Source organism: Sapajus apella, unplaced genomic scaffold (genome assembly GCF_009761245.1).
Source record: "Sapajus apella isolate SASKATOON/1434 unplaced genomic scaffold, GSC_monkey_1.0 scaffold112, whole genome shotgun sequence".
Classification (NCBI taxonomy): Eukaryota; Metazoa; Chordata; class Mammalia; order Primates; family Cebidae; genus Sapajus; species Sapajus apella.
The window spans coordinates 5,449,744-5,460,391 of record NW_022437052.1 but is presented as its reverse complement, the minus strand read 5'-3'; positions in this window follow the sequence as shown (position 1 = coordinate 5,460,391).

Sequence of the window (10,648 nt, the reverse complement as noted above, 5' to 3'; positions counted from 1 at the left end):
AGGCAAGTTCTTAATGACTTACAAAGAGACTTAGACTCCCACACAATTATGGTGGGAGACTTTAACACCCCATTGTCAATATTAGACAGATCAACCAGACAGAAAATTAACAAGGATATCCAGGACTTGAACTTAGACCTTGACCAAGCAAACCTAATAGACATTTACAGAGCTGTCCACCCCAAATCCACAGAATATACATTCTTCTCAGCACCACATCACACCTACTCTAAATTTGACCACATAATTGGGAGTAAATAACTCCTCATCAAATGCAAAAGAATGCAAATCTTAACAAACAGTCTCTCAGACCACAGTGCAAACAAGTTAGAACTCAGAATTCAAAAACTAACACAGAACCACACAGCTTCATGGAAACTGAACAACTTGCTCTTGAATGCTGACTGGATGAACAGTGAAATGAAGACAGAAATAAAGATGTTGTTCAAAACCAACAAGAATGTAGACACAACATACCAGAATCTCTGGGACACATTTAAAGCAGACCCTAGAGGAAAATATATAGGAATAAGTGCCCACATGAGAAGCAAGGAGAGCTCAAAAATTGACACCCTACGGTCAAAATTGAAAGAGCTAGAGAAGCAAGATCAAAAAAACTCAAAGTCTAGCAGGAGTCAAAAACTAGCTAAGATCAGAGCAGAACTGAAGGAAATAGAGACACAAAAAACCCTTCAAAAAATCAATAAATCCAGGAGCTGGTTTTTTGAAAAGATCAACAAAATAGACAGACCACTAACCAGATTAATAAAAAAGAAAAGAGAGAATAACCAAATTGATGCAACAAAAAACGATAAAGGGGATATCACCACAGATTCCACAGAAATTCAAACCATCATCAGAGAATATTACAACCAACCCTATGCACATAAACTAGCAAACCTGGAAGAAATGCATACATTCCCGGACACTTGCCTTCTCCCAAGCCTAATCCAGGAAGAAGCTGAAACCCTGAACAGACCCATAACAAGGTCTGAAGTTGAGGCAGCAATTAGGAGTTTACCACCCAAAAAAGCCCAGGTCCAGACGGGTTCACAGCCGAATTCTACCAGACATACAAAGACGAGCCGGTACCATTCCTTCTGAAACTATTCCAAACAATACAAAAAGAAGGGATTCTTCCCAAATCATTTTATGAGACCAACATCATCCTGATTCCAAAACCCGGCAGAGACTCAACAAGAAAAGAAAACCTCAGGCCAATATCCATGATGAACATAGATGCAAAAATCTTCAATAAAATACTGACAAGTCAATTGCAACAGCACATCAAAAAGCTTATCCACCATGATCGAGTAGTCTTCATCCCGGGGATGCAAGGCTGGTTCAACATACGCAAGTCTATGAATGTAATTCATCACATAAAAAGAACCAAAGACAAAAACCACATGATTATCTCAATTGATGCAGATAAGGCCTTTTACAAAATTCAACAGCCCTTTATGCTAAAAACCCTCAACAAACTAGGTATTGACGGAACATGTCTCAAAATAATAAAAGCTATTTATGACAAACCAACAGCCAATATCATACTGAATGAGCAAAAACTGGAACCATTCCCTTTGAAATCTGGCACTAGACAAGGATGCCCTCTCTCACCACTCCTATTCAATATAATACTAGAAGTTCTAGCCAGAGCAATCAGGCAAGAAAAAGAAATAAATGGTATTCAAGTAGGAAAGGAGGAAATCAAATTGTCTCTACTTGCAGACGACATGATTGTATATCTAGAAGACCCCATCATCTCAGCCCAAAAGCTCCTGAAACTGATAAGCAAATCAGCAAAGTCTCAGGATGCAAAATCAATGTGTAAAAATCACATGCAGTCCTATACACCAATAACAGACTTAAAGAGAGCCAAATCAAGAACGAACTTCCATTCACAATTGCTACAAAGAGAATAAAATGCCTAGGAATACAACTAACAAGGAACGTAAAGGACCTCTTCAAGGAGAACTACAAGCCACTGCTCAACGAAATAAGAGAGGACACAAACAGATGGAGAAACATTCCATGCTCATGGTTAGGAAGAATCAATATCTTGAAAATGACCATACTGCCCAAAGTAATTTACAGATTCAATGCTATCCTCATCAGGCTACCAGTGACCTTCTTCACAGAACTGGAAAAAAACACCTTAAACTTCATATAGAACCAAAAGTGATCCTGCGTAGCCAAGTCAATTATAAGCAAAAAGAACAAAGCGGGAAGCATCACACTACCTTACTTGAAAGTATATTACAAGGCTACAGTAATCAAAACAGCATGGTACTGGTACCAAAACAGAGATATAGACCAATGGAACAGAACAGAGGTCTCGGAGGCAACACAACTTATCTACAACCATCTGATCTTTGACAAACCAGACAAAAACAAGCAATGGGGAAAGGATTCCCTGTTTAATAAATGGTGTTGGGAAAACTGGCTAGCCATGTGCAGAAAGCAGAAACTGGACCCCTTCCTGACACCTTACACTAAAATTCACTCCAGATGTATTAAAGACTTTTAAGACCTAACACCATAAAAACTCTAGAAGAAAATCTAGGCAAAACCATTCAGGACACGTTTGGTCATGTTCTTCTTCACAGAACTGGAAAAAAGGTGTAGACAAGGACTTCATGACCAAAACACCAAAAGCATTGACAACAAAAGCCAAAATAGACAAAACAGACACACTGGGGTCTGTTGGAGGGAAATGGGGGAGGGATCATAAGGGGTGGGGGGTCTGGGAGAGATAGCATGGGGAGAAATGACAGATATAGGTGAAGGGGGGGAAGGCAGCAAATCACACTGCCATGTTTGTACCTATGCAACTGTCTTGCATGTTCTTCACATGTACCCCAAAACCTAAATGCGATAAAATAAAAACAAACACGTTTCTTCTAGGAGCTGCCTTTGGACATTCTAGAGAGGATAGGAGGGTATGCTATAATGAGAAATATGTGGTTCTAAAAAGAAAGCGAAGCTATCTAACAGAATGGATGTCAATCTGTGCATTCAACTTAGAGAGGTAAACTGATGTGTGTATGCATCAGTTTAGAAACACTTTCCGTGGTGAATCTAAAAACAGATATTTCCAGTAGAATGCCAGCATATAAGAAATAGCAGTAAGACTGCGTCTAAAACACAGAAGAAACTTATCTTTCAAACTGCTCCACTGTGTGCTTGTTCAACTAAGAGAGTTGAATCTATGTTTAGATTCATTGAGTTAGATACACGTTTTTTTTCTAGGAGCTGCGTTTGGACATTCCAGAGTGAATGGGAGTATAAGATGTAATGAGAAATATCTCGTTCTAAAATGAATACGGAGCTATCTAACACAATGGTTGTGAATGTGAGCATTCAACTTACAGAGGTAAACTGATGTGTGTATGCAGCAGTTCAGAAACCTTTCTCTGAAGAATCCAGAAAGAGATATTTCTAGCAATATCCCAGCATATAAGAAATAGCAGTAAGACTGCTTCTAAAACACAGAAGAAACGTATCTTTGAAACTGCTCTGCTGTGTATTCGTTCAACTAAGAGACTTAAATCTATGTTCAGATTCAGTGAGTTAGAAACACGTTTCTTCTAAGAGCTGCATTTGGACATTCCAGAGAGAATGGGATTGTAAGCTATAATGAGAAATATCTGGTTCTAAAACAAAAACGGAGTTATCTAACTGAAGGGTTGTCAATGTGTGCATTCAACTTACAGAGATAAACTGATGTGAGTATATGGCAGTTTAGAAACTTTTTCTGTGGAGAAACTAAAAACAGACATTTCCAGCAAAACCCCAGCATATAAAAAATAGCCGTAAAACTGCCTCTAAAACACAGGAGAAAGGTATCTTTCAAACTGCTCTGCTCTGTGTTCATTCAATGAAGAGAGTTGAATCTATGTTGTGATTCAGCAAGTTAGAAGCACGTTTCTTCTATGAGTTGCGATTGGACACTTCAGAGTGAATGGGAGTATATGCTGTAATGAGAAACATCTATTTCTAAAACAAAAACGGAGCTATTTAACAGAATGGTTGTCAATGTGTGCATTGAACTTACAGAATTAAACTGATGTGTGTATGCAGCAGTTTAGAAACCCTTTCTGTGGAGAATCTAAAAACAGCATTTTCAGCAAAATCCTGGCATATAAGAAATAGCTGTAAGACTGCATCTAAAACACAGAAGAAACGTATCTTTCAAACTGCTATGCTGTGTTTTCGTTCAACTAAGAGAGTTGAATCTATGATTAGAGTCAGTGAGTTAGAAACAAGTTTTTCTCGGAGCTCTGTTTGGACATTCCAGAGTGAATGGGGGTATATGCTGTAATGAGAAATATCTGGTTCTAAAACCAGAATGGAGCTATCAAACAGAATGGTTGTCAATGTTTGCATTCAACTTATAGGGTCCAAGTGATGTATTTATGCAGCAGTTTAGAAACCCTTTCTGTGGGAAATCTAAAAACAGACATTTCCAGCAGGATCCTGGCATATAAGAAACAGGGGAGGGATGGTGGGGGATGGGGAGTTGGGGAGAGATAGCAAGGGGAGAGATGCCAGATATAGGTGATGGGGAGGAAGACAGCAAATCACACTGCCACGTGTGCACCTATGAAACAATCTTACATGTTCTTCACATGTACCCCAAAACCTAAAATGCAATAAAATAAATGGGAAAAAAAAGAAAGAATCTCTGTAGGGTTCTTTTACAGGAAAGAAATAAAGCATTACAACAATTTCTATGAAAAAAAAAAAGCAAGGTAGAAACACATTTATTCTAGGAGCTGTGTTAGGACATTCCAGAGTGAATGGGAGTATAAGATGTAATGAGAAATGTATGTCTGGTTCTAAAACGAATATGGTGCTATCTAACCCAATGGTTGTCAATGTGAGCATTCAACTTACAGAGTTTAACAGACATGTGTATGCAGCAGTTCAGAAACCCTTTCTGTGTAGAATCTAAAAAAAAGACATTTTCAGCAAACTGCTGGCCTATAAGAAATAGAAGTAAGACTGGGTCTAAAGAACAGAAGAAACATATCTTTCAAACTGCTCTGTTGTGTGTTCATTCAACTAAGAGAGTTGAATCTATGTTTAGATTCAGCGAATAAAAAAAACGATTCTTCTAGGAGCTGCGTTTGGACATTCCAGTGTGAATGGGAGTTTATGCTGTCATGAGAAATATCTTGTTTAAAAACGAAAATGGAGCTATCGGTTTTTTCGATCCAAGATGGCTGTTTAGGAACAGCTCAGGATTGCAGCTCCCAGTGAAAGTGCAAAGGGTGAGTGGACGCCGCATTTTTATTGCCCACAGACTAGGAAATTCCCAGGCACAGGAGCTCCATGGTCGCCAGCGTGGCTGTTTCAGCCAGTGCGGCTGTGCCGGCCAGCGCCGCTGTTTTGCCCCATGTGGCTGCTTTGTCGGTGCCCCGGAGCAGCGGTTCTCCATACAAAATACACCAGTCCGGGTGCCCTTTTGGCTGGCGACTGGAGCCACGGAAAGTCGCCCATTTGTCTGTTTAAATAGGGGACTGAGCAGAGAACCAGGACAGTAGATTCCAGGGCAAAAAAAAAAAAAAGCGCCACAAACCTCAGTGCCGCTGTTTAAGCCAGCACAGTGAGTGGCCACAGGGAAAACAAACAGACGCCGGTGCCTCTTCAACAGGCGACTGGAACACCAACTTAAAAAAGGAGCTGAGGCTTGGCTGGTCCCACCACCACAAAAGAACATCAACCAGAAACTCTGGATTGAGACTTTCACAGCAAGCGCAGGTGAACCCAGGACGGTCCAGCTCTGTGGGGGAGGGGCGTCCGCCATTACTGAGGCAGCCTGCCAGGACGGAGGTAATCGGCAATGCTGAGGGAGCCTGCCATTGCCAAGGCAGCCCACCACAGCAGAGAGACTGTGCCTCAACAGAGGTGGGCCACCATCGCCAAAGCAGTTCTATCTACACCCATATAAACAGGACTGCAGGGAAGTTCACTCGGCAGTGGGGCGGAGCCCACAACAGCTCAGCAAAGCCTCTATAGGCCGACAGTGACTAGGCTGCCTCCTTGCTGGGCAAGGCAGGTCTGAAAGAAAAAAAAAGAAGACGGCAGCAATACGGAAACTCATAAATAAAGCCCTAAATCCCTGGGACACAGCACCTGGGAACAAAAAGCAGTTTATGAGTTCTGCTTCAGCAGACCTAAACGTACCTGCGCAGCAGCTCTGAATGAACAACAGAGGTCACAGCTCACCATTTGAGCTCCTATAAAGAAAAGACCGTCTCCTTAAGCAGCTCCCTGACCCCTATATATCCAAAGAAACACCTCATAAAGGAGAGATCAGATTGACACTAGGCAGGCATCCTTCTGGGACAAAAATAGCAGAAGAAGAAAACTGGTAAAAACCCTTACTGTTCAGCAGCTGCGGCAGGTGAACCCCAGGCAAGCAGGGCCTGGAGTAAACCTCAGCAGACCTACAGCAGAGGGGCCAGACTGTCAGAAGGAAAACCAAGAAACAGAAATAACCTCATCATCAACAAACAGAACATCAATCTGAAAGATTTGAGACCCAATCTGAAAGCCAGCAACTACAAAGTCGACAGGTGGATAAATCCTTAAAGATGGGAAGAAACCAGCTCAAAAAGGATGAAAACACGCGAAAGCAGAACACCTCTCCTCCTACAAGGGATCACAACTCCTCACCAGCAAGGGAGCAAGGTTGGAGGGAGAACGAGTGTGATGAAATGACAGAATCAGTCTTCAGAAGGTGGGTGGTAAGAAACTTCTGTGAACTTAAAGAACATGTTCTAACCCAATGCAAAGAAACTAAGAACATTGAAAAAAGATTTGACGAAATGCTAACGAGAATGGACAAAATAGAAAGGAATATAAGTGAATTGATGGAGCTGAAAAACGCAACACGAGAACTTCGTGAAGCATGCACAAGTATCCACAGTTGAACTGACCAAGCAGAAGAAAGGATATCAGAGGTCGAAGATCAACTCAATGAAATAAAACGGGAAGGCAAGACTGGAGAAATAAAGGTAAAAAGGAATGAACAAAGTCTCCAAGAAATGTGGGACTATGTGAAAAGACATAATCTACGTTTGATAGGTGTACCTGAATGTGACGAAGAGAATGAATCCAAGCTGGAAAATACTCTTCAGGATATTATCCAGGAAAACTTCCCCAACATAGCAAGGCAGCAAACATTCAAGTCCAGGAAATACAGAGAACACCACAAAGATATTGGTCAAGAAGAGCAACCCCAAGGCACATAATCATCAGATTCACCAGGGTTGAAATGAAGGAGAAAATACTAAGGGCAGCCAGAGAGAAAGGTCGGGTTACCCATAAAGGGAAGCCCATCAGACTCACAGCAGAAACCCTACACGCCAGAAGAGAGTGGGGACCAATATTCAACATCCTTAAAGAAAGGAACTTTCAACCCAGAATCTCCTATCCAGCCAAACTAAGCTTCATAAGTGAAGGAAAAATAAAATCCTTTGGGAACATGCAAGTACTCAGAGATTTTGTCACCACCAGGCCAGCTCGACAAGGGCTCCTGAAAGAGGATCTACATATATAAAGGAACAACAAGTACCAGCTCAACTAAAGGGCAAAACAGCCAGCTAGCACCAAAATGGCAGTATCAAATTCACACATAACAATATTAACCCTAAATGTAAATGGACTAAATGCCCCAATCAAAAGACATAGACTGGCAAATTGGATAAAAAGACAAAACCCATCGGTGTGCTGTATCCAGGAAAACCATCTCACATGCAAGGATACACAAAGGCTCAAAATAAAGGGATGGAGGAAGATTTACCAAGCAAATGGAGAGCAAAAAAAAGCAGGAGTTGCAATTCTCATCTCTGATAAATTAGACTTTAAAGGAACAAAGATAATAAGAGACAAAGAGGGACATTACATAATGGTAAAAGGATCAATGCAACAAGAAGAGCTAACGATCCTAAATATATACGCACCCAATACAGGAGCACCCAGATACATAAGGCAAGTTCTTAATGACTTACAAAGAGACTTAGACTCCCATACAATAATAGTGGGAGACTTAAACACCCCATTGTCAACATTAGAAAGATCAACCAGACAGAAAATTAACAAGGATATCCAGGACTTGAACTCAGACCTGGAACAAGCAAAACCAATAGACATTTACAGAACTCTCCACCCCAAATCCACAGAATATACATTCTTCTCAGCACCACATCACACCTACTCTAAAATTGACCACATAATTGGGAGTAAATAACTCCTCAGCAAATGCAAAAGAATGGAAATCGTAACAAACAGTTTCTCAGACCACAGTGCAATCAAGTTAGAACTCAGAACTCAAAAGCTAACCCAGAACCACACAGCTTCATGGAAACTGAACAACTTGCTCTTGAATGTTGACTAGATAAACAATGAAATGAAGACAGAAATAAAGATGTTCTTCGAAACCAATGAGAATGAAGACACAACATACCAGAATTTCTGGGACACATTTAAAGCAATCTCTACAGGAAAATATATAGCAATAAGTGCCCACATGAGAAGCAATGAGAGATCAAAAATTGACACCCTATCTTCAAAACTGAAAGAGCTAGAGGAGCAAGATCAAAAAACCTCAAGCCTAGCAGAAGACAAGAAATACCTAAGATCAGAGCAGAACTGAAGGAGATAGAGACACAAAAAACCCTCCAAAAAATCAATAAATCCAGGAGCTGGTTTTTTGAAAAGATCAACAAAATAGACAGACAACTAGCCAGATTAATAAAAAAGAAAAGAGAGAATAACCAAATTGATGCAATAAAAAACGATAAAGGGGATATCACCACAGATTCCACAGAAATTCAAACCATCATCAGAGATTATTACAAACAACTCTATGCACATAAACTAAAAAACCTGGAAGAAATGGATAAATTCCTGGACACTTGCCTCCTGCCAAGCTGAAACCAGGAAGAAGCCAAAACCCTGAACAGACCCATAACAAGGTCTGAAGTTGAGGCAGCAATTAGGAGATTACCACCCAAAAAAAGCCCAGGTCCAGATGGGTTCACAGCTGAATTCTACCAGACATACAAAGAGGAGCTGGTACCATTCCTTCTGAAACTATTCCAAACAATACAAAAAGAAGGGATTCTTCCCAAATCATTTTATGAGACCAACATCATCCTGATTCCAAAACCCGGCAGAGACTCAACAAGAAAAGAAAACTTCAGGCCAATATCCATGATGAACATAGATGCAAAAGTCTTCAATAAAATACTGACAAGCCGATTGCAACAGCACATCAGAAAGCTTATCCACCATGATCAAGTAGGCTTCATCCCTGGGATGCAAGGCTGGTTCAACATATGCAAGTCTATAAACGTAATTCACCACATAAACAGAACCAAAGACAAAAACCACATGATTATCTAAATTGATGCAGAGAAAGCCTTTGACAAAATTCAACAGCCCTTTATGCTAAAAACACTCAATAAGCTAGGTATGGATGGAACGTATCTCCAAATAATAAAAGCTATTTATGACAAACCAACAGCCAATATCATACTGAATGGGCACAAACTGGAAGCATTCCCCTTCAAATGTGGCACCAGACAAGGATGCCCTCCCTCACCACTGCTGTTCAATATAGTATTAGAAGTTCTAGCCAGAGCAATCAGTCAAGAAAAAGAAATAAAGGGCATTCAAATAGGAAAGGAGGAAGTCAAATTGTCTCTATTTGCAGACGACATGATTGTATATTTAGAAGACCCCATCGTCTCAGCCCCAAACCTCCTGAAACTGATAAGCGAGTTCAGCAAAGTCTCAGGATACAAAATCAATGTGCAAAAATCACATGCATTCCTATACACCAATAACAGACTTAAAGAGAGCCAAATCAAGAACAAACTTCCGTTCACAATTGCCACAAAGAGAATAAAATACCTAGGAATACAACTAACAAGGAACGTAAAAGACCTCTTCAAGGAGAACTACAAGCCACTACTCAATGAATTAAGAGAGGACACAAACAGATGGAGAAACATTCCATGTTCATGGTTAGGAAGAACCAATATCGTGAAAATGGCCATACTGCCCAAAGTAATTTACAGATTCAATGCTATCCCCATCAAGCTACCAATGACCTTCTTTGCAGAACTGGAAAAAACCACCTTAAACTTCATATGGAACCAAAAGAGAGCCCGCATAGCCAAGTCAATTCTAAGCAAAAAGAACAAAGTGGGGGGCATCACACTACCAGACTTCAAACTATACTACAAGGCTACAGTAATCAAAACAGCATGGTACTGGTACCAAAACAGAGATATAGACCAATGGAACAGAACAGAGGTCTCGGAGGCAACACAACTTATCTACAACCATCTGATCTTTGACAAACCAGACAAAAACAAGCAATGGGGAAAGGATTCCCTGTTCAATAAATGGTGTTGGGAAAGCTGGGTAGCCATGTGCAGAAAGCAGAAACTGGACCCCTTCCTGACACCTTACACTAAAATTAACTCCAGATGGATTAAAGACTTAAACATAAGACCTAACACCATAAAAACCCTAGGAGAAAATCTAGGCAAAACCATTCAGGACATAGGTGTAGGCAAGGACTTCATGACCAAAACACCAAAAGCATTGACAACAAAAGCCAAAATAGACA